Source organism: Aquarana catesbeiana, linkage group LG06, assembly GCF_042186555.1.
Source record: "Aquarana catesbeiana isolate 2022-GZ linkage group LG06, ASM4218655v1, whole genome shotgun sequence".
Taxonomy (NCBI): domain Eukaryota; kingdom Metazoa; phylum Chordata; class Amphibia; order Anura; family Ranidae; genus Aquarana; species Aquarana catesbeiana.
In genome coordinates, this window is record NC_133329.1 from 403,284,472 (window position 1) to 403,309,237 (window position 24,766).

Sequence of the window (24,766 nt, forward strand, 5' to 3'; positions counted from 1 at the left end):
CAAAATACTGTAACAAGACAAGCCTGCCTGTCAGTAGGAATATAACAGGAACGGATCTAGCTGAACACTGTGAGCAGGACGCACTGCACTAAATGTAAATAGTCTAGTAGATAACAGGAACGGATCTAGCTAAACTGAATACAGTGTATATATATATATATATATATGCAACACCTGGGATGCATATATATACACAATACACTTTAAGTGCAGCTAACTGACTGACTGTCCTGCCTAATCTAGCTAACTCAAATGAAATGACACTGTCTGTCTCTCTATCTCTCAGCACACCGGAACACACTGCACAGGGCCGCCGTGCAGGCGGCCTTATATAGTGTGGGGCGTGTACTAAATCCCCTGAGCCATAATTGGCCAAAGCCTCCTTGGCTTTGGCCAATTATGGCTCTCTGTTAAGGCGGCGCTGTGATTGGCCAAGCATGCGGGTCATAGTGCATGCTTGGCCAATCATCAGCAAGCAATGCACTGCGATGCCGCAGTGAATTATGGGCCGTGACGCGCCACACGAATTTGGCGCGAACGGCCCATATCGTTCGCAATTCGGCGAACGATCGAACAGCCGATGTTCGACTCGAACATGAAGCTCATCCCTAATCATTAATATGTGGTTCTGTTGTTGTCTTTGTTGTACACAATACATTAAATATATCAGTGTATTATATATTATTGTTGTTGGTGGCAGACGGGCCGGTCTGAGTATTTCTGGGATTTTCACACACAACCATCTCTCAGGGTTTACATAGAATGGTGAGAAAAAGAGAAAATATCCAGTGAGCGGCAGTTGTGTGGAGGAAAATGCCTTGTTGAGGTCAGAGGAGAATGGGCAGACTGGTTCCAGATGATAGAAAGGCAACAGTAACTCAAATAACCACTCGTTACACCCAAGGTATGCAGAATACCATCTCTGACCGCACAACACATCCAACCTTGAAGCAGATGGGCTACAGCAGCAGAAGACCACACCGGGTGCCACTCCTGTCAGCTGAGAACAGGAAACTGAGGCTACAATTGGCACCGGATCACCAAAATTGGACAATAGAAGATTGGGAAAATGTTGTCTGGTCTGATGAGTCTGGATTTCAGCTGCGACATTCAGATGGTGGGGTCAGAATTTGGGGCATGGATCCATCCTGCCCCATATCACCGGTTCAGGCTGGTGGTCGGGGTGTAATGATGTGGGGGGGATACTTTCTTGACACAATTTGGGCCCCTTAGTACCAATTGAGAATCATATAAACACCACCACCTACCTGAGTATTGTTGCTGACCATGTCCATCCCTTTATGACTACAGTGTCCCCATCTTCTGATGTCTCCTTCCAGCAGGATAATGCACCATGTCACAAAGCTCCAATCATCTCACCACTGGGCAATGAGGTCCCTGTACTCCAATGGTCTCCACACTCATCAGATCTCATCCAATAGAGCACCTTTGGGATGTGGTGGAATGGGAGATTGTCATCATGGATGTGCAGCTGACAAATCTGCAGCAACTGTGTGATGTTATCATGTCACTATGGAGCAAAATCTCTGAGGAACGTTTCCAACACCTTGTTGTATCTACACCACCAAGAATGAAGGGGGTCCAACCCGCTACTAGCAAGGTGGACCTAATAAAGTGGCCGGTGAGTGTAGATTACAGTGCTGTACAGAAAACACTGAGCCAGTCACATCAGTCTCTGTACCAGAGGAGCTTACACTCTAATGTCCCCTCCCCCACAGTCACACACTATTATTATTATTATTATATAGCTCTGACATATACCGCAGTGCTGTACAGAGAATCCCGAGGTAGTGAGAGAATGCAAACTCCATGCAGACCCCCCCTCCCCCCTACACACTATACTCGGCCCGATGTCTGAACCGGTTATGTGAAGGAAAAGCCGAGTATTTGATTGGGCAGTGCGAAGCGACGTTCCGCTGCCAGATAGACGACATGACTAAAAATGTATTTTAGTCCAAACTGAGCCAATTACAGATCTACTGAATGAATAATGGGAGGCGGCCTCCTGTGATCGGGTTTATCAAACAATTAGGATTATCGATCGACATTATCAAAAGTCAATGGAAGAAGCTGAACTCGGAGTCATTGCCGGTTTATTTCTTCATTTTATTTTATTTTATTTTTTTTTGCTTTGGTCGCAAATCGGTATAAATCTTCTGTCAGCCGGGAAGAATTCGGCTGTATAAAAGAGTCGCTATTAACAATAATTGGGGAGCCGCATGAGATGGTGAACACAACGCCGATCGACCTCCTTCCCTGCCAGCGGGAGAGCAGATCATGGAGAAGGCAAAAAAAAACAGTTTTATAAATAAATGAATATACTTTAAATGAAAAAAAAAAGTTTTTGCATTAAGCTTTTTTTAAATTTATTTTTTAATCAGTGTGATAGAATTCTGAACTTCAGTAAAGCAAACCAATAGAAAATGAGCTTTCTCATCAGAGTCCCTTTAAATCAGAGTCCCCATCAGAGTCCCCTTTACATCAGAGTCCCCTTTTACATCAGAGTCCCCTATTACATCAGAGTCCCCTATTACATCAGAGTCCCCATCAGAATCCCCATCAGAGTCTCCATCAGAGTCCCATCTTACATCAAAATCCCCCCTTACATTAGAGACCCCATCAGAGTCCCCATTAGAGTCCCCTTTACATCAGAGTCCCCTTTACATCAGAGTCCCCATCAGAGTCCCCATCAGAGTCCCCTTTATATCATAGTCCCCTTTACATCAGAGTCCCCATCAGAGTTCCCTTTACATCAGAGTCCCCTTTCCATCAGAGTCCCCTTTATATCATAGTCCCCTTTACATCAGAGTCCCCTTTTACATCAGAGTCCCCATCAGAGTTCCCTTTACATCAGAGTCCCCTTTACATCAGAGTCCCCTTTTACATCAGAGTACCCATCAGAGTCCCCATCAGAGTCTCCAGAGTCCCATCTTAAATCAAAATCCCCCCTTACATTAGAGACCCCATCAGAGTCCCCATCAGAGTCCCCTTTACATCAGAGTCCTCTTTACATCAGAGTCCCCTTTACAACAGGGCCCCATCAGAGTCCCATCTTACATAAAAATCCCCACTTACATTAGAGACCCCATCAGAGTCCCCATCAGAGTCCCCTTTACATTAGAGTCCCCTTTACATCAAAATCCCTCCTTACATCAGTGTCCCATCAGAGTTCCCTTTACATCTGAGTCCCCTTTACAAAAGGGCCCCATCAGAGTCCCATCTTACATAAAAATCCCCCTTACATTAGAGACCCCATCAGAGTCCCCATCAGAGTCCCCTTTACATTAGAGTCCACTTTACATCAGAGTCCCCTTTACAACAGGGCCCTATCAGAGTCCCATCTTACATTAGAGACCCCATCAGGGTCCCCATCACAGTCCCCTCTTACATCAAAATCCCCCCCCCACACACACTTCAGGATCTCAATCAGAGTCCCCTTTACATCAAAGTCCCCACCAGAGTGTCTCCCCATCAGAATCCTCCTTGTGTCACAGACCACATCAGAATCCCTCCTTAAATCAGGGTCCTCATTAGAATCCCCTTTACTGTAAATCACTGTTCCTATCAGAGTGCCCCTTTACATCAAAGTCCCCTTTAGAACAGGGCCCCATCAGAGTCCCATCTTACATCAAAATCCCCCCTTACATTAGAGACCCCATCAGGGTCCCTATCAGAGTCCCCTTACATTAGGGACCCCATCACAGTCCCCTCTTACATCAACCCCCCCCCCCACATCAGGATCTCCATCAGAGTCCCCCTTACATCAGAGCCCCCCTTACATCAAAGTCCCCACCAGAGTGTCTCCTTATATCAGAATCCTCCTTGTGTCACAGACCACATCAGAGTCCCTCCTTACATCAAGGTCCCCATTAGAATCCCCTTTACTGTACATTAGGAGAAGAAGAAGGAGATACCCCCCCCCCCAAGGAACTGGGACTTTAACAGCAAAAAATATACAAAAATACACATTTTATTAAATAAATACATATATACAAAAAAGAAGTCTCAAACCACTAAAAAAAATAGATGACAATAATGATGAATTCCCATAGGGTCCAGACAGCCCGACGCGTTTCAGGACACAAACGTCCCTTCATCAGGGAAAAAGGTCAGGAAGGAATCACACTGTGTAGAAATCAAAAACATAAATGAGAAACAATAATTTGTGCACAGAGGCATCCCTTGAATGGTCATCATGTAATTACACTGCTGAACCGGGGGGGGCAAAAACGGCATCGCAGACATTACTGTACATCAGTGTCCCTATTAGAGTGCCCCCTTACATCAGAGTCCTTCTTGTCTCCTTTTATCAGGGTCCCCATCTGAATCCCCCTTACATCAGAGCCCCCTTGCATCAGAGTCTCCATCAGAGTTTCCTCTTACATCAGAGTCCTCCTTATGTCAGAGTCCACATCAAAGTCCCCCCTTATATCAGTGTCCCCATAAGAATCCCCTTACATCAAAGTCCCCACCAGAGTGTCCCCTTTACATCAGAATCCTCCTTGTGTCATAGACCATATTAGAGTCCCTCTTTACATCAGGGTCCCCATAAGAACCCCACTTGCTATACATCAGAGTCCCTATCAGAGTCCTCCTTATGTCAGAGTTCACATCAGAGTCCCCCCTTACATCAGGGTCCCCCTTTACCCCTTTTATTAGTGTCCTTGTCACAATCTCCCTTACATTAGAGCCCCCATACATCAAAGTCCCCACCAGAGTGCCCCCTTACATCGGAGCCCTCCTTGTGTTAAAGTCTACATCACAGTCCCCCATTAGAATCCCCCTTACATCAGGGTTCCCATCAGAGTCCCCAATTACACAAGAGTCCCCATCACAGTGTCCTTCAATCAGAGTCCTCCATATGTCAGGGTCCATATCAGAGTCCCCCTTTACATCAGCATCCTCCTTTTATCAGAAAGCACATCAGACTCTCACCACACATCGAGATCCTCATCAGAGCGGGAGACTGAGCACATCAGCTGAGGGCCTATGGCGGAGAGGCCCCTTTTTTCCCACCCCCTCCTCAGCAGTCAGCAGCAGAGAGGAGGGCAGAGCTCCTCCTACAGATCCTGTGCCTCACTGTGCAGCCACAGCATCACTTTGTCTTCGCCCCCACCTTGTCTCAGCAGTCGGCAGCAGAGAAGAGGACAGAACTCCTTTGCCAGATTCGGTGCTTCTCCATGCAGCCGCAGAGAGGCCCCTTTTTTCCCCACCCCCTCCTCAGCAGAGAGGAGGGCAGAGCTCCTCCTACAGATCAGGTGCCTCTCCATGCAGCCGCAGCATCCCCTCATCTCCGCCCCCACCTTGTCTCAGCAGTTCGGCAGCAGCAAGGAGGATAGAACTCCTTCGCCAGATTCTGTGCCTCTCCATGCAGAGGCCCCTTTTTTCCCACCCCCTCCTCAGCAGAGAGGAGGGCAGAGCTCCTCCTACAGATCCTGTTCCTCTCTGTGCAGTCGCAGCACCCCACAGACTCCGGCAGCAGCATTCAGCTGACCCAGCCTTCCTCTGGTCCTTCTCCAGACCCTGCACGTTCTGCCTCCCAGATCCACCCCCAGCTTCTTCCCGACAGCAGCACAAGATAAGGGGGTTGCACTGTGATGTAAGGGAGGGTGGGAGGGGGCTCTGGATCTCTGATGTGGGTGGTGGTTGCTCTGGACATCTGCTTAGAATTATTATGAGAATACAATTCTGTTCTAGTTGAAAAGTAGAGTCGCACACCGCCAGCAGTGGCGTAGCGTGGGGGGTGCGGGGGGGGCCATGGCCCCGGGCGCAACATTTAGGGGGGCGCAATTTCGTGCCAGTAGTGTCACTACTGGCTGCCTCCTCCTAATTTAATTTCCTGTGTCCCCCGCGCTCCGCCGCCATGTCCAGTGTTTGGCGCCCTGTGATTGGGCATATGGGGGTCATGTGCGGCGTGGGGCTGGCCTATCCGCGATCACGGTTGCTCCTGAAGTCCCGCCTCCGCACATGACCCCCATACGCCCGATCACAGTGCGCCGGGAGACACTGAATATGGCGGCCGGAGCGCAGGGGAGACGAGCACTGGAGCGTGTGAGCCGCCGGGGCCGCTGTCTTCTTTTCCTCCTCCTATCCTCCAGACCGATGCAAGACAAGAAGGTGAGGAGGGGGGGGGGGGCGGGGAGAGAAGAGACAGGCGCCGTATATGTAGTGTCAGTATAGGAAGACTAGGCAGGACAGTATAGTGTGTAGTGTAGTGGACAGTGTAGTGGTCAGTGTAGTGTAGTGGTCAGTGTAGTGTAGTGGTCAGTGTAGTGTAGTGGACAGTGTAGTATAGTGGTCAGTGTAGTGTAGTGGTAAGTGTAGTGTAGTATAGTGGTCAGTGTAGTGTAGTGGACAGTGTAGTATAGTGGTCAGTGTAGTGTAGTGGTAAGTGTAGTGTAGTGGACAGTGTAGTGTAGTGGACAGTGTAGTATAGTGGTCAGTGTAGTGTAGTGGTAAGTGTAGTGTAGTATAGTGGTCAGTGTAGTGTAGTGGACAGTGTAGTATAGTGGTCAGTGTAGTGTAGTGGTAAGTGTAGTGTAGTGGACAGTGTAGTATAGTGGTCAGTGTAGTGTAGTGGTCAGTGTAGTGTAGTGGACAGTGTAGTGGTCAGTGCAGTGTAGTGGTCAGTGTAGTGTAGTGGACAGTGTAGTGGACAGTGTAGTATAGTGGACAGTGTAGTGTAGTGGACAGTGTAGTATAGTGGTCAGTGTAGTGTAGTGGACAGTGTAGTATAGTGGACAGTGTAGTGGTCAGTGTAGTGTAGTGGTCAGTGTAGTGGACAGTGTAGTGTAGTGGTCAGTGTAGTGTAGTGGACAGTGTAGTGGTCAGTGTAGTGTAGTGGACAGTGTAGTGTAGTGGACAGTGTAGTATTGTAGTCTGTATAGTGTAGTGGTCAGTGTAGTGGTCAATGTAGTATTGTAGTCTGTATAGTGTAGTGGTCAGTGTAGTATTGTGGTCTGTATAGTGTAGTGGTCAGTGTAGTGTAGTGGTCAGTGTAGTATAGTGGTCAGTGTAGTGTAGTGGACAGTGTAGTGTAGTGGACAGTGTAGTATAGTGGTCAGTGTAGTGGACAGTGTAGTGGTCAGTGTAGTGTAGTGGTCAGTGTAGTGTAGTGGACAGTGTAGTGGTCAGTGTAGTGGTCAGTGTAGTGTAGTGGACAGTGTAGTGGACAGTGTAGTATAGTGGTCAGTGTAGTGTAGTGGTAAGTGTAGTGTAGAGGACAGTGTAGTATAGTGGTCAGTGTAGTGTAGTGGTCAGTGTAGTGTAGTGGACAGTGTAGTGGACAGTGTAGTGTAGTGGTCAGTGTAGTGTAGTGGACAGTGTAGTGTAGTGGACAGTGTAGTGGTCAGTGTAGTGTAGTGGTCAGTGTAGTGGACAGTGTAGTGTAGTGGTCAGTGTAGTGGTCAGTGTAGTGTAGTGGACAGTGTAGTGTAGTGTAGTGGACAGTGTAGTATTGTAGTCTGTATAGTGTAGTGGTCAGTGTAGTATTGTGGTCTGTATAGTGTAGTGGTCAGTGTAGTGTAGTGGTCAGTGTAGTATAGTGGTCAGTGTAGTGTAGTGGACAGTGTAGTATAGTGGTCAGTGTAGTGTAGTGGACAGTGTAGTATAGTGGTCAGTGTAGTGTAGTGGTCAGTGTAGTGTAGTAGACAGTGTAGTATAGTGGTCAGTGTAGTGTAGTGGACAGTAGAGTGGTCAGTGTAGTGCAGTTCTCAGTGTAGTGGTCAGTATAGTGGACAGTATAGTGTAGTGGTCGGTATAGTGGTCAGTGTAGTGTAGTGGTCAGTGTAGTGTAGTAGACAGTGTAGTATAGTGGTCAGTGTAGTGTAGTGGACAGTATAGTGGTCAGTGTAGTGTAGTTCTCAGTGTAGTGGTCAGTATAGTGGTCAGTGTAGTGCAGTTCTCAGTGTAGTGGTCAGTATAGTGGACAGTATAGTGTAGTGGTCGGTATAGTGGTTAGTGTAGTGGTCAGTGTAGTATAGTGGCCGCCACTGGTGGACTGATCAGGTGCACCTGTTCGTTTTTAAGGCAGAACCGATCAAACCACCCATTGTTCTCAATGATGGCGGATGTCAGAGGACTCGCCGTCATCCGATCTGATAAAATCCGCTAAAAACAGATGGATGGGGATACGTAGACATGTGCAGAACGAAAAAATGTGTTTCATTTCGATTCAGTAGTTACCTAATTTCGTTAAGTTAAATTAGTTTAATTCGTTTAATTCGTTTTCGAAAATGACATTTTGTTTATTCGTTTTTTCAAATCAACTATTCGAAAATATGTATAGTGTATATTAATTTGGAGCGAAACAAACCGCAGACAAACTATCTAGTTTTCCAAATTTTCGTTATTTGGAAATTCGGATGTATCTGAATTTCAGAATTAGAATAGTACCGAATTTAAACAAATCCGAAATAACGAAAAAAAAAACATTCGGACAAAATGTTTTTGTTTTGTTTTAGCGCTACATTTTTACACTATCCTATTTTGACTATTTGTCATATTTTTGTGTAGCAGCTTTGTTTTCTTTCTCTGGGTTAGCGCAGTTACACTATTGTTTATATTTGGTAATATTACATTGAACTCCAGTCGAATTCTCACTACACATATTGCTGAAATCAAAGACTTGTGTGTGTTATCAGAGCGCCGTTTCAAAATAATTGCTGTTTTTTTGTTAAGCCAAAAGGTGATTTGAAGAGTCATTGTAATCATTTGGTGATGGTTTTTCTTTTGTTTGTTCACTTTGCTGCATTTCGAAATCGAAAACAATATAACATTTTCACAAAAAAACAAACTAAAACTCGCGCTTAGTGGAAAAAAAGAAATATAGAACATTATAAAACCGTAGCTGCTGCTGCTGCAAAGGTACTAAAACCTTAGTGATCAGGTTTATCTTAGTGATAAGATATGTCCGAGGATGTCCTTGATGATGCCCTGGAGGAGGGGGGCGAAACGCGTCAACGTAATTTCCGGTATACTGAACCAGTGACGCTACTTCCTGTTTCCGGTGGAATGCACGCCGCTAGTGCGAACCCGGAAACACGCTGGTGCCTGTTTTTTGCTTACTGAGTGACACAAGTTAGCAGCGCAGTGTATTTTACAAACGGCAGTACTTCACATGAATGTTTTTTCTCTCTTTTCCTCAATAGGATTGAAAATCCTGGAACCCCCTGAGAATACCTTTTGGAAATTTGGATCTTTAATCCATGCCTCCCTGTACCTTCTAAGCCTGTTTGACCCCTGGACTGCAAAGCTGAGGGTCCACGAACTTTGGTGAGTAAGGGCGCAAGAGGGGAGACCATCTTATCAGAAGCACCCTTCCATTGATTACTATTGGAAACACCCAGCACATTTTTGCAAGATTTTTTTCCATATTGTTTATTGTGTGACTTTTTCGGCATTTTATTTTGTCATGTTCATGTATATGTATATGTTTGAAGCACCCAGCACTTTACACATTTTTTCACATTACCTAGTGTGTTATATTGTATTATACTAGCATGTTATCCCGTTAGCGCTGTTATCACTTATATACTTTTAATACAACATTTTCGTTTCGACCGATTAGAAAAATGTATCGATTTGATCGTTTTGAATCGAAAAAAAAGCGGTAAATTTGAAGAAAAATTCAAAAATTCCGAAGACGAAATCTGAAAACGAATTGAACAAACCCACCAAATTTAACTAAATGAAATAACTAGACTAACAAATCGAAACAAAACAAATTTTTTCGTCATGCATGTGTCAATGTAAAACGACCTGTTCTTATGTACTACAGTGTAAACATCATGGAACTATATTTATGTTTCAGATAAAGATAAAGTCACCCAAATGTAAACCCCCCCGATGAAGGAAACTATATTTCCGAAACATGTTGGGTTACATGCTATCAATCTTCATGGACTGACCTCCAGTGGCGTCTCCAGCTTTCATATTTAAGGCGGGCACATGGGGGGGACAGGGACAAAAGTAGGGGGGCAACTATAAAATGCAATTATATATATATATCCTGGGGCCCTTTACTACGATCCCACAACGGGCCCTCCCTTCCTACTGTATTGGGGCCCCCCCAGGGTGACAGAAAACAAGAGATATATGTCACCAGCATACCAAGAAAATATAAGGGTCCAAAGCAGTGGGAGAACTATCAGGGTTGCAAAGGTTGTCTTGCCTCCAGGCCCTGGTGTTCTGCCACTGTGGGGTTTCCCAGCCCCCTCTTGCTGTCCTGCCCCTGCTATTGACAGCTCTGGTCTGGCATCTCTTGGAATTTACAGGCTGGTTCTCCTGTCCTAAGGATGGGAGAAATCAGTCTGTTTTTTCAGTAACAGAGAGTCCTGGTGGAGTCCTTCCTGCAACTCGCTCTTCTCCCTGCCAATGAGGATGCAGGGGAAGGAGCAGATCGGGCGGCCGTGGTTGTGTGAGCGCTCGCATTATGCAGTGTCAGCGAGCAGAGGGAGGGGGGAGGAATCACCCGCAGGAGCTGACTGGGGACGCTCTCCCTCTCAATAGAGACTGTGTTACTCCAGCGGCGGCCCGAATAAGATGTGGCGCATGCAAACAAAAAGACATTGCCTTTTTGTAAAAAAAAAAAAAAAAAAAAAAAAAAGGGTTTTTTTAATGGGGGGGGGGGGGGGGGGCACATGGTGGGGCACAGCATAAAGTTTGGGGGGGGGGACAGGGCCCCCTCTGGCCCCCCTCCAGGGACGCCATTGCTGACCTCAGGTTGACTCTGGCAGTACCTGGATGATTCGCCTTGGGTTTGATATCTACATCTATGTATGAATTGGCTCATTGGTATACCTTTGTATATAAAAGTGGTGCTCAATAAAAGTGGTGCTCTGTTGCCTTTTACTCACTTTGTTATCTCCATTCCTGCCTTAAAAGTCCAAGGTGGGGGGGGGGGGGGCGTGGCGCCCCCTTGTTGCACTTGCTGCATATCTCTTCTCTCAATGTTTGGGGGTTCCAAGTAATTTTCTAGCAAAAAAAAAAAATGATTTTAACTTGTAGACAACAAATTTCGAAAACAAGGCTCGGGGCTGCATTGGTTAAAGTAACGCAGAGCCGTATCGTAAAAAAATGGCCTGGTCACGGCGGTGGGGTAAATCTTCTGGAGGGCAAGGGGTTATTACTGTATGTAGTTTAAATTATTATAGTTGAGATTTGAGATACAGTTAATGAAATGGTTTGTTGAGTCTCCAGAGAATGACACGGGCGAGTGACCTCCACGTATGTTCCCATGACAATAAACACAACGTGTACATAATATGGAAGTGATGGTAATGAGGGTTGAAGGATGGATATGAATGTATGGAGGTCAGGAAACAAATGTAGCGTGTAACCTCTCCGCAACCAGGAACATGTATTAGGTTTATATCAGTCAGATAATAAAGATCCATTACAGCGTAAATGATTACGATTTAAAGGGTAACTCCACTTTCACGGGGAAAAAATAGCAAAAAAAAAAAAAAAAATAATAATAATAACAATACTATAGTATATGCAATTGCGGCACAAGTCACATTTTATTTGAATATAATTAAAAATTATCTTTCACCTTCAATCTGCAGTCGCCTGTAATTATCTGTAAAATTCAATATGGCCACCTGGAGGCGCTCTGTACACAGATGATATACAGAGCCCCCCCCCCCCCCCCGAAATGTCATTTCCTGCTTGTGTGATCGGCTCACTGATTTTTCCCAAAAGTCCACACTAAGATACTAGTCAGATTTCAGGCATCCCCTGCAACAAAAATTTCATTTTAGATGTGATTTCCTTTTTGGAAGTAGCTCACCAAAAGGGATGCAGACCCTGACACTTTTTCTTTAGAAGGCATGTGCAGAGCAAAACTTTTTTTTTTATTTTTTGTTTAGTTTTGGATAATTAATTTGAATAATTTTGTTAAGTTACTAATTTTGTTTTGTTGCATTTGTAAACTAAATTCATTTAGTTTATTCGTTTTCGACCGGATTAAAATGTTTCCAAGGGGATTCTAAGTATTCAAATAGAAACAATCGATTAAATTCAAATTCATTGTGAAGAATGGCTGGTTCAAATTCTAGTTTTCAAATTCAAATTTTTATTGTACTCAATTCAAAATTCAAATTTCAAAAATCTTCAAAACTTTGTCACTTTTCGGTTCGGTTTGTTACTATTTTCATTTTTTGCATCCGTAATGAAATTCATTTCGTTTCATTTCAGTTATGTATTTTCAACAGAATTCTAATTTTTCCAATGGATTCAAAGTATTCAAATTGAATTTGAATGGAAAATATCGAATCGATCCAAATTCATTGTGAAGAATAGCTGGTTCCATCCATTTAGAAACTTGAACTTCGGATGACGGCTACATTCTTTCTATTTTTATGTATTTTATTTGAAATTCTAATTTCAAAATTTGAATATCGAAAGACAGCTATATTCTTGCTATTCAATTTTTTTCTACTACATTTTTTTATATTCTATTCTTTTACTTTCTATTCTAAACTTTTATATTCTATTCTGTTTTATTCTATTCTATTCTTTTCAAAACTCGAACTTCAGATGACGGCTATATTCTTTGTATTTTTAAGTATTTTATTTGAATTTCGAATTTCAAAATTTGAATATCGAAAGACAGCTATATTCTTTATATTCTATTTTTTTCTATTACTTTTTTTCTATTCTATTCTTTTACTTTATATTCTATTCTTTCATTTTATATTCTATTCTGTTTTATTCTATTCTATTTTTTTCAAAACTCAAACTTCGGATGATGGTTATGTCCTTTCTATTTTTATGTATTATTTCCAAAAATAGAATTTCAAAATTTGAATATCGAAAGACAGCTATATTCTTTCTATTCTATTTTTTTCGATTACATTTTTTTTTCTATTATAATCTTTCATTTCATTCTATATTCTATTCTGTTTTATTATATTCTATTCAAAACTGGAACTTCAGATGACGGCTATATTCTTTCTATTTTTATGTATTTTTTTCCAAATTCAAATTTCAAAATTTGAATAGCGAAAGACAGCTATATTCTTTCCAATCTATTTTTTTTCGATTACATTTTTTTTTCTGTTCTATTCTTTTAATTTCTATTCTAATCTTTCATTTTATATTCTATTCTGTTTTATTCTATTCTATTCTTTTCAAAACTCGAACTTCAGATGACGGCTATATTCTTTCTATTTTTATGTATTTTATTCAAATTTCGAATTTCAGAATTTCCTGGAGGTGAGCAGTCACTTTGCTTCTCTGTGGTCTCACCCGACTGTGGTCAGCTATAACAGGGTTCTGTTCAGCCAGCAGCCCAGTCTTTTCCAACATCCCTGCTAGTTTCGTCTCCTCTCTTTTTCTTGTGGAAGCCAACCACACACCCGCTTGCTTCTCTCCCTTTCTTTTCCGACTCATCCCCTTCTTTCCTTCCTAGCATCAGCCAGTCACAGTCCTCCATGATTTCTCCAGACCCAACCAAGATGGCTGCCCCCTGCAACGTAGACACTCCTTAGACAAGCATTGCAGAGTGGTCTCCTTAAAGATGGCTGCTGCACTTCTGCATTAACCACTTCCCGACCGGCTCACATACGTTTAAGGCGGCAGGTTGGCTCCCCTGCGTGAATTGCCGTAGCTGTACGTCGGCTCCTCTAAGAGCCATAGCAGGCACACGCGCACCTGCTGCAGGGCGGGCAGACACGATGCACGTGGTTGGTGGGTGCGATGTCCGCTGGTCACCCATGATCACGGGCATGAGAGCCAGAACGGGGGTTTGTGTAAGTAAGGACACAAACCCCTGTTCTGACAGGAGAGGAGAGACAGATCTGCTGTTCCCAGTAATTAGGAACAGCGATCTGTCTCCTCCTCCAGTCAGTCCCCTCCCCCTACAGTTAGAAAGCACACGAGGTAACACATTTAACCCCTTGATCGCCCCCTAGTTTTAACCCCTTCCCTGCCAGTGACATTTACACAGTAATCAGTGCATTTTTATAGCACTGATCGCTGTATAGATGTCAATGGTCCCAAAAAAGTGTCAAAAGTGTCCAATCTGTCCGCCGCAATGTCGCAGTCCCGCCAAAAAAAACACAGATCGCTGTGATTACTAGTAAAAGAAAAAAATAATAATAAAAATGACATAAATATATCCCCTATTTTGTTTTGCGCAAACCAATCAATATATGCTTATTGCGATTTTTTTACCAAAAATATGTAGAAGAATATATATCCCCCTAAACTGAGAAAGAAATTAGTTTTTAAAAAAAATTTGGGGGGGGATATTTATTAAGTAAAAAATATTGTTTTTTTTTTCAAAATGTTCGCTCTTTTTTTGTTTATAGCACAAAAAATAAAAACCGCAGAGGGGATCAAATACCACCAAAAGAAAGCTCTATTTGTGGGAAAAAAAGGGTGTCAATTTTGTTTGGGTACAACGTCGCACGACCGCTTCACAGCCGGGCACCCACTGCGCACGTGCAAGCGGCGCCGCGCGCCGTGATTGGTCGCGTAATCATGTGGGACCTGTCACGTGTCCCATATGATTGACAAGAGGGAGGGAGCAGAGCTGAGCCCTTCCTGCGCTGAGGGGAAGTGATGTCACCAGCCCAGGCACTGAAAGAGGCAGACTACGAGGGACCCCCTAGCAACAGCCATTTAGAGGTGAGTTAAAAAAAATAATTTTTCCAAATGTTTTTTTTATTTTTTCTTAGGCACATTCATGGATTTTTTTTTTTTTGGGTGGAACACCACTTTAAGGGCTGAAGTGGTTAAAGTGGTTCTAAAGGCAGAAGGTGCATTCTATGCATTAAGATAAAAAACCTTCTGTGTGCGGCAGCCCCCCTAATACTTGCTTAACGTAAAATTAACAATACTGCATGTCTATCAAATCCATCTAATGGGATGTATAATGCATGACATATAGATAAAACATAATAAGTTTATGGTCCATATGTAAAATATAGGCTCATAAGGATGCCGGTATAACACTGTTGTTACTCCAAATCTTCGTGAGTATTTCTATAAAAATGTTAAGGACATCTCAGCATGCAGGATGATATCTTCACCAAACATGACTTCATAACTTCCGGAAACTAGAAATATAGTGCCCTTACCAGAGGAGGTGGACTCACAGTCAGAAAAGCTTGTACCGTCAAACGGTGGAGTAAATCTAGTTCCAATCATACAGGTGGATTTGGAAGGCTACTGCATCCCTGGAAGAGCTGAGTTGGGCCCGGACGTCCTGTTGGACCCTGTTTTCTGTCCAGGTACCGACTTCAATCGTCTGCTAGGTTCCACTCAATCTCCAGCAATCCTCATGGTATGGTAAGGAAACAAGAGAAAAAATTGTGCACTCCCCGGCTCCGCCGCTCCCGCTCATCAGGGGATGAAGTCACGAGGTGTGTGACGTCACGCGTAGGGATGGGACAGGCACCTTTCACTGACAGATGCGTACGAGCTCGCTGCTTGTTGGAGTTCTGTGATTTTTTCCTGTGTTTTATGTGAGTACCTTTTACCTTAATAAACCCGACTTTGGTTTAAAATTACTACACTAGGTGGCATCCCCTTCTTTTCATTTACGGCCCCTGTGCCCCCTGAGGGACTGAGACATATGGAGAACTAGCCTTGGATCCAGGATTAACTTGAGAAGGAGCCGGTATCAGCGGTGTTGCTTTATGCTGAGACCTCAGTATTATGAGGTAAGGGGCCACTTCTTATCAGTGTAGGATTGATGCATGAAGAGCAGCCACTATTCCTCTCTGGTCTATACACCTCACCACCTACCTTAAGGAATGCCCTATGGAGAAATATCATTTTATGTTTAAATTCACCGATTGGCACTATATGGACTGAGTTGCCATCTAAGTCACTGGATTTTTTGCACTTGTCATTTTTTCTTTTTAAGTATTTTCTTTGTTGTTCTATACATCATACATAAGATAACTTTATAGATTCATCACTGCTTTTGTTTGCACTGGACACCTTGTTATTATAGTTCGTCCCGAGGCATGTTTGGACGCACAGCACTGTATTGTCCTGCACTGAATGATTTGTATCTTTCACTACTGCTATGTCGGATGTACCAGCATTTTCAGTATATTTGCACTAAGATTTATTAAGATGTACCGTTATGTAATTCTGTAGGATGTATGCACCTCATTGCACCTTGCACTTTATTTATGTATATTAGCAGGCTAATTTTATATTCAGTGTAAACACAACTAGTTTATCTCACTCTCCCACAGGGATAGTTCTATACCTACCCATATTGCTACTTTTAGCACGATTTTTTTAAAATTACAGTATTTGTGGATTAGCGCAGAACCACACTTCATACTGATTTTACTGTTGCGATTGCAGACTGGTCAGTAAGTTGAGCTTGGAATTGCTTTGGTTTTGTTTTGCAGGCATGTGCTCCTTGCTGCAAAGGTCAGTTATAGGTGAGGACAAAGGCCATTTGTTTGTTCTGCTATAGCTACTGGCCAATGGCGTCCCTAGGGAGGGGCCAGAGGGGGCCCTGACCCCCCCCCCCCCCAACATTATGCTGTGCCCCACCATGTGCCCCCCCAATTAAAAAAAACATTTTTATTTTTTTTTTACAAAAAGGCAATGTCTAAGAAGGAGCGCGTCCCCAGTCAGCTCCTGCGGGTGATTCCTTCCCCCTCCCTCTGCTCGCTGACACTGCATAATGCGAGCGCTCACACAACCACGGCCGCTTGATCTGCTCCTTCCCCTGCATCCTCATTGGCAGGGAGAAGAGCGAGTTGCAGATAGGACTCCACCAGGACTCTCAGTTACTGAAAAAACAGACTGATTTCTCCCATCCTTAGGACAGGAGAACCAGCTTGTAAATTCCAAGAGATGCCAGACCAGAGCAGTCAATAGCAGGGGCAGGACAGCAAGAGGAGGCTGGGGAACTCCACAGTGGTAGAACACCAGGGCCCGGTGGCAAGACAACCTTTGCAACCCTGATAGTTCTCCCACTGCTTTGGACCCTGATATTTTCTTGGTATGCTGGTGACATATATCTCTTGTTTTCTGCCACCCTGGGGGTCCCCAATACAGTATGAAGGGAGCTCACTGCAGAACATGTGAAAGGGTCGTTGTGGGCCCCAGGATATATATATATATATATATATATATATATATATATATATATATATATATATATATATATATATATATATATATAATTGCATTTTATAGTTTCCCCCCTACTTTTTTTCCTGTCCCCCCCATGTGCCCCCCCCTAAATATGAAAGCTGGAGAAGCCACTGCTACTGACCTTCAAGTCTGGTCCAGGACCGTGACAGCTGCCCCTCTGCAGTACCTCTTCACAACCAGGAGATGTCTTCAGTCTCTCAATAGTGGTGCTCATAGAGCAGTGATCCTCAACCAGGGTTCCTCCAGACGTTGCTAGGGGTTCCTTCAGCATTGGGCAGTTTCTGCCTCTCAGATAAGTTCCCACTGACACCATTGATCTTTTTAGCGATCTGTATGGAGGTAATTCTTCACAATGACCACAAGTGTAAGGACCATTCTTCCCACTGACCATCACACTATTGTATCATGAGTTGTAGATTTCTAATTTTTTAGCAGAGGTATCCCGAGACTGGAGAACTATTTTAAGGGTTCCTCTGTGTTGAAAAGGTTGATAAAGGCTGACGTAGAGAAGGAGGATCCAGTGCAACATCTGACCATTTTAAAGATATCTTAAAAAGGAAAGTATACATTTAAAATACATATATAAAAAAAATAAAAATAAAATAGAGCTAGTTGGTGGCCTACAGCTGGTGCTGATCATTCAACTCTTCCCTGCACCAAAGCCCTATCTGGCTGAGCAGGAGACCTCATTTTTTTTCTGTTCCTGATAAGTAATGCTTACAGGTCTTTTCCCTCCCCCCAGCTTGTGATTGGACAGTGAAAGGAGAAGAGTCAGACCGATGAGATCATCTCTCTGTCACTCTGCTCTCTCCTCCTATCAGCATGCTCCTTGCTTCGCAGCACATCTGATTGCCTGAGGTTCAGCTTTAACAAACCAAACCCCGTATGTGTAACAAGCGTCACTGGAAAAAGTCGAATATTTCTCCAGGTTGCAGTGGAAACATTAGAAGGCAAGTGAATATTTCTACATTTTCTGTAAAAAGTTGCACTTAATGAAGAATGTTTGCAGTGTGCGGGTTACAGAGACGGAGATGAAACGGCCCTTCTGTAGGTCCTGTATGTAACACTGACTAATTAATCACAGCCATTCCTTTGCCATGCGTTTTTCTCGCCAGCGATCCGGCTGATAGAATCAGTGTTTGTATCGCTATGGATCAAGGAGACAAAGATGAGAGAGATACAGAATTAATTCTAAATAAAATATTTTCAGTTGAGGATCTCTGATCTCTCCAACTAACATATAATGAGAAGCCGAGGTAATTATCCCAACTTATAAATATTTAAAAGAGAGAGATGTCGCAATGCCGAGAAAACATCCAAAAAAGAAAAAAAATGATAAAGAACATAAAACTCCTGTAAAAGTTCAGATTTTTATTCCGGACGCGATCATCGGGCTTTCTTCTCTGTAAATCACAACATAAAACCTTATTTAAGGCCAACGTTTAATCTGCTTATATTTTGCCTTCCCTGGTTCCTCCCTCCCCCATCATCAACATAGTAATTCGATTTTTACCACTTTGGCATCCGCGCCATTTCTGACACTCAGCTCTTATATGTAAAAATCTACTTTTTTTTTGCTAGAAAATTACTTAGAACACCCAATATATATATATATATATATATATATATATATATATATATATAATTTATTTGTTTTTAATGTATTTCTTTTTTTAGCAGAAACCCTATAGAATAAAATGGTGGGTATTGCAAAATTTTTTTTTATGTCACGTGGTATTTGCGCAGTGTTTTTGGAAAAAAAAACAAAAAAACACTTTCATGAATTAAAAAAAAAAAAAAAAAAACACATTAAAGTTAGCCTCTTTTTTTTTTTTTTTCTATAATGTGAAAGATGATGTTACGCCGAGTAAACATGTCACGTTTTAGAATTGCGTCTGCCTGTGGAACGGCGGCAAGCGACGGTACTGAAAAAAATTTCCATTAACAGTTTACAAGTTTAGAGTTGCACAGGAGGTCCGGTGCTAGAATTGTCGCGCTCGCTCGCGGCAAAACCTCATGTGTGTCGTACGATCGCCGTTTACATATGCGTGCGGGAGTAACGTATGCGTTTGCATTAGCGCGTACTGTGAGACGGGGGATGGGGGGGGCGCTTTAAATTTTTTTTATTATTATTTATTTATTTGACACAAATGTATTTTTATTTTTTTGTACTAACTTTATTGCTGTCACAAAGGGATGAACAACATCTCTGGTGACAGCATCAGCTGTGACAGGTCCTCTTTATGGAGAGATTTGGGGTTTATTAGACCCCAAATCTCTCCCCTGCCCCCCCACCCCCATGCAACCAAATAGACACAGATCGGTCTGATCGGCTACTCTTCTGAAAGTTGCTGGCTGGGTAAACAAAGGGACAGAACCAAGAGTGGGGTTGCCACCTCATCCCTTTAAAAATGATAAGTTCACCTTTTTTTTTCTAAATTCCAGCTCCCCTATGCACCAATATAGCATTCATGTACTTTTTTTGCAAAAATATCAAAGCTTTCCATAAAATCTACAGACACGTACCTTAATGTCCTCCATCCATGTTTCCAAACGTATCTATTGCTTCTGTCTTACTTCCTTACAGACTATAGGTCATGACACAGGAAGGAGTTGACCAGCTGACCTCATCATCCACCCTTCCACCTCCCAGCTACTCTTTTTTTTTTAAATGAAATGCAATCAATCAGTGATCACCCTTCTCACTAAATGCACAATCAGATTGCATGGTCATCTTTATACAAAGTACATAGAAGGGAGCGGACAGAAACACTCAGCTGTCAAGCCCCATTCACATCTCTGCATAGTGGGAACTCGTATTCCCACGTGCTTTTTTTTTTTTTTTTTTTTTGCAAAAGGGGGGCGTTTTGGAGCATTTTCACTCATCACACATAGAAAGACAACTCACCTGTAAGTTCCAATCCCCCCCCCCAAATCCCCTATTTCCTATTCCAGAGACCAAACAGGAAGTAAGAGGAAATTTCTCCAAAGTAAGAGGAAATCCCCTCCAGGTGTCCCCATTGGAAGATTTGTCGTTTATTCCTGTTTTAGTGACAACAGTAAAGTTGTAGGCTTCTGGTCCCAGTGGCCGTGGTCCACAGCTCTGGTGTTCATTAGCCCCATGCACATACCTCCCAACTTTTTGAGATGGGAATGAGGGACACCTATCGGCAAAAGTATGCAGGAATAGGCCACGCCCCCTTAAAGGAGAATTGTACAAAAAAAACAAGGTTGGTTGAAACCCACAAGTGCTTTTTTTTTACCACTACTATTCCTTTATATTGGCTGTTGGAATTTACAAATGCAGCAATTGAGAAATCAGATGAAAGGTTTAGTGCTGGGAAACACTTTTTGATTGATAAAAAGTGCATTTTATATACAACTTTATAGATCAGACCAAAATGAGGAGGAATGAGGGACAGAGGGACATTGCTCCAAATCAGGGACAGTCCCTCGAAATCCGGGACAGTTGGGAGCTATGCATGCATATTGTGATCAGTGATTTACTGTGTAGTCAAGGAAGGAGGGTGACAGCCCCAGACTTTACATCTACTACTTAGCAATGGCCGCCCCCCGTTATTTATTTATCGGCTCATTCCCTTTAAAGCAGCACAGCCCGACTTGAATCTGTAAAGCTGCCCTTACACTTTCTTGTAATTGCTGCCTGTATCTATCCTGTTTAAATTAAATTGGAGCCCTTTATAATGACCTATTACAATCCGCGAACAGGAAAACCGCGAGGAAGCTTTGTGTCAAATCCTTTCTGTATTTAGAGCATTGTCCTGAGCGCGGCCCGCTCTCTACACCGCCATCGCCGCCGTAATTACGACAAGGCTGTCAGGGAGGCATTGGTCCGTGCTGACTATTTGATCGTGTAATTAATCTCACTCTGCAGCAATGCCGGGTCTCCGATCCACCATGTAAGATCAGAGGTATCCAGGACACCGGCGTGTGCCGCAGCAGCTGGTTCCATCTCTACATCTCTCTCACTTTTTTTTTTTTTTTTTTTTTACAAATAAAGTATGAAATGTATTAAACTCTCTGCAGTTATTGTGATTGAAAGAATGTTTGGGTTGTTTTCGGATGTGGAGGAAAGGAAAAGGGACCGAGGAGAGGAGAAGAAAAAAGAGGAGAGGAAGAGAAGGAGAGGAGATGGAAGGGGAGAGGAGTAGGAGGAGGAAGGTAGTGGGAGTGGGAGAGGGAGAGGAGGGGAGAGAGGAGAAAGAGAGGGAAAGGAGGGGAGAGAGGAGAAGGAGAGGGAAAGGTGGGGAGGGAGGAGAGGGAAAGGAGGGGAGAGAGGAGAAGGAGAGGGAAAGGAGGGGAGAGAGGAGAGGGAGTGGAGAGGGAGAGGAAAGGGAGAGGGAGAGGAAAGGGAGAGAGGAGAGGGAGAGGAAAGGGAGAGAGGAGAGGGAGAGAGGAGAGGGAGAGGGAAAGCAGGGGAGAGAGGAGAGGGAGGGGAGAGAGGAGAGGAGTATGGGGAAGAGGACGAGGGAGAGGGAGAGGGAGAGGAAAAGGAAATATAGGAGAGAGAGAGGAAGAGGAAAATAAGAGGATAAGGGAGAGGGAGAGGAGGGGAGAGAGGAGAGGGAGAGGACAAGGGAGAAGGAGAGGAGGGGAGAGGAGGGGAGAGAGGAGAGGAGGGGAGAGGGAGAGGAGGGGAGAGAGGAGAGGGAGAGGAGGGGAGAGAGGAGAGGAGGGGAGAGGGAGAGGAGGGGAGATAGGAGAGGGAAAGGCGGGGAGAGGGGAGAGGACAAGGGAAAGGGAGAGGTGGGGAGAGAGGAGAGGGAGAGGGAAAAGAGGGGAGAGAGGAGAGGGAGAGAGGAGGGGAGAGAGGAGAGGAGGGGAGAGAGGAGAGGAGGGGAGATAGGAGAGGGAAAGGCAGGGAGAGAGGAGAGGGAGAGGGAGAGGACAAGGGAGAGGTGGGGAGAGAGGAGAGGGAGAGGGAAAGGAGGGGAGAGAGGAGAGGGAGGGGAAAAGGAGAGAGGAGAGGGAGAGAGGAGAGGGAGAGGAGAGGGAAAGGCGGAGAGAGAGGAGAGAGAGAGGAGAGGGAGAGGACAAGGGAGAGGGAGAGGAGGGGAGAGAGGAGAGGGAGAGGGAAAGGAGAGGAGAGGGAGAGGAGAGGGAGAGAGGAGAGGGAGAGAGGAGAGGGAGAGGGAAAGAAGGGGAGAGAGGAGAGGGAGAGGATGAGGGAGAGGGAGGGGAGAGCGGAGAGGAGTATGGGGAAGAGGACGAGGGAGAGGGAGAGGAAAAGGAAAGATAGGAGAGGAGAGGAAGAGGAAAATAAGAGGATAAGGGAGAGGAGGGGAGAGAGGAGAGGAGAGGAAGAGGACAGAGAAATGAGGGAGAGGAGAGGAGAGAAGAGAGGGAAAGGGAGAGGAAAATGAAGAAAAAAGAGAGAGAGGAGAGAGGGAGGAAGAGGAGAGGGGGAGGGAGAGGAGGGGAGAAAGAGAGCAATAGGAAGAAAAAGAGGAAGAGGAGAGGGGAGGGAAGGGGAGGGGAGGGCAGCAGAGGGAAATAAGAAATCAAGGGGGGAAGTGGAGGCTAGAGACCGTCTCATGCAATTTAAACTGATCCATAGAGCTTACTACACTCCAGCTAGATTTTGCATCATTTATGGCACAGGCTCGGTGGAGTGCTGCACTACATCCCCAGCCGACGCTGATCACATCTTTTGGCACTGTCGGAGAATTACTTGTACTCTTCATGGCCTGCTTTCTCTTCCAGGAGGACCTTGTGCCGCGTAGCGCCCAGAAGACTTTTCTTTTAATTCCTCTATTTTATGCCCTTGAGGTCATTTTGTTATGCTGGAAAAAAAAAACAAAAAACGGAGGCCCCTTCATTATCGTATTGGGAAGGCCTTCTTAATAAAGTTTTGCCCTTACAGTATATAAGGCCACTTATTTGAATAGGGGTTGCCCTAAAAGGTTTGAGAAGGTGTGGCAGAGTTGGCTGTTGGCCACAGATACTCTTGATTGAGCCCTTCTACAGACACCAGATTGGAAGTCCTGTTTTCTGTTTGTCTTCATGGTCTGGGGTTCCTAGACTCAGCCAGGGGTGCCCCATTGCTTTATGCAGTTAATACTCTGTACTGTAGCAGAGATGTCACTAGTTTATTTGGGACATTGTCCTTTTCATAAATGTCAAAGGAATGTTGCACAGATGGGAAAGGTTGGGAGGGTGTTTTCCTATGTTACTTAGATAGTTGCTTTTGTTAGTTAGGCTTGCCGACTTGGTGAGATTTATCTTTTCGGTTGTACATTGAATGTACTGTTTTCTTTTACTAGGTCAAAAAAAAAAACCCAATGAAAATAATTTGCCAAACAAATGGGAGAAGAGGAGAGAGTAGGAGGGGAGGAGGGAGAACAGCAGACAGGGAAAGGAAGGAAAGGAGAGGAGGGAGAACAGCAGACAGGGAGAGGAGAAGGAAGGAGGAGTGAAGAGAGAAGAGGAGCGGAGGAAGAGGAAGAGGGAGATAGAGAGGGAGATAGAGAGGGAGAGGAGAGGAGAGGGAAATAGGAAATCATGGAGAGAAGAGGAGCGAGTAAGAGGGAAGGAGGAAGGACACTAGACATTGAAGGAAAGGGAAGGAGAGGAGAGAGAATAGCAGACAGGGAGAGGAGAAAGAAGGAGATGGGAGAGAGGAGCCAAGGAGAGGAAGAGGAAAAGGGAGAGAAGAGAGTAAGAGGGGGGGAGGGAGGACAGTAGACAGGGAGAGAAAGAGAAGCAGAGGAGGGAAAACAGCAGACAGGGAGAGGAGAACGAAGGAGAGGGGAGAGAGACGCCAAGGAGAGGAAAAGGAAAAGGGAGAGGAGAGAGGGAGGAGAGAGTAAGAGGGGAGGAGGGAGGACAGTAGACAGGGAGGGAAAGAGAAGGAGAGGAGGGAGAACAGCAGACAGGAAGAGGAGAAGGAAGGAGTGGGGAGAGGAGGGGAGAGAGGAGTGGAGGAAGAAGGAGAGAGAGAGAGGAGGGGAGAGAAATAGGAAATCAATGAGAGAAGATGAGCGAGTAAGAGGGGAGGAAGAAGGACAGTAGACATTGAAGAAAAGAGAAGGAGAGGAGAGAGAACAGCAGACAGGGAGAAGAGAAAGAAAGAAAGGAAAGAAAGAAAGGAAAGAAAGGAAAGAAAGGAAAGAAAGGAAAGAAAGGAAAGAAAGGAAAGAAAGGAAAGAAAGAAAGAAAGAAAGAAAGAAAGAAAGAAAGAAAGAAAGAAAGAAAGAAAGAAAGAAAGAAAGGAAGGAAAGAAAGGAAAGAAAGAGAGGGGAGAGAGGAGCCAAGGAGAGGAAGAGGGCAAGGTAAAGGAAAGGGAGAGGGACAGGAGAGGGAGAGGAGAGGAGAGAGTAAGAGGGGAGGAGGGAGGACAGTAGACAGGGAGAGGAGAAGGAAGGATACAGGATAGGAGTGGAGAAGAGGGAGAGAGAGAGAGAAAGGGGAGGAGGGGAGGAGAGAGTAAAAGGGGAGGAGGGAGGACAACGGGGAAGAGTAGAAGAGGGAGGAGAACAGCAGACAGGGAGAGGGGAAGGTAAAAAGGAAAATAAAGAAAAGGAAATCAGAGGAAAGGAACCTAAATATGTGTACATATATGGGGACAGGTAGCTTTAATTTGTTTTAC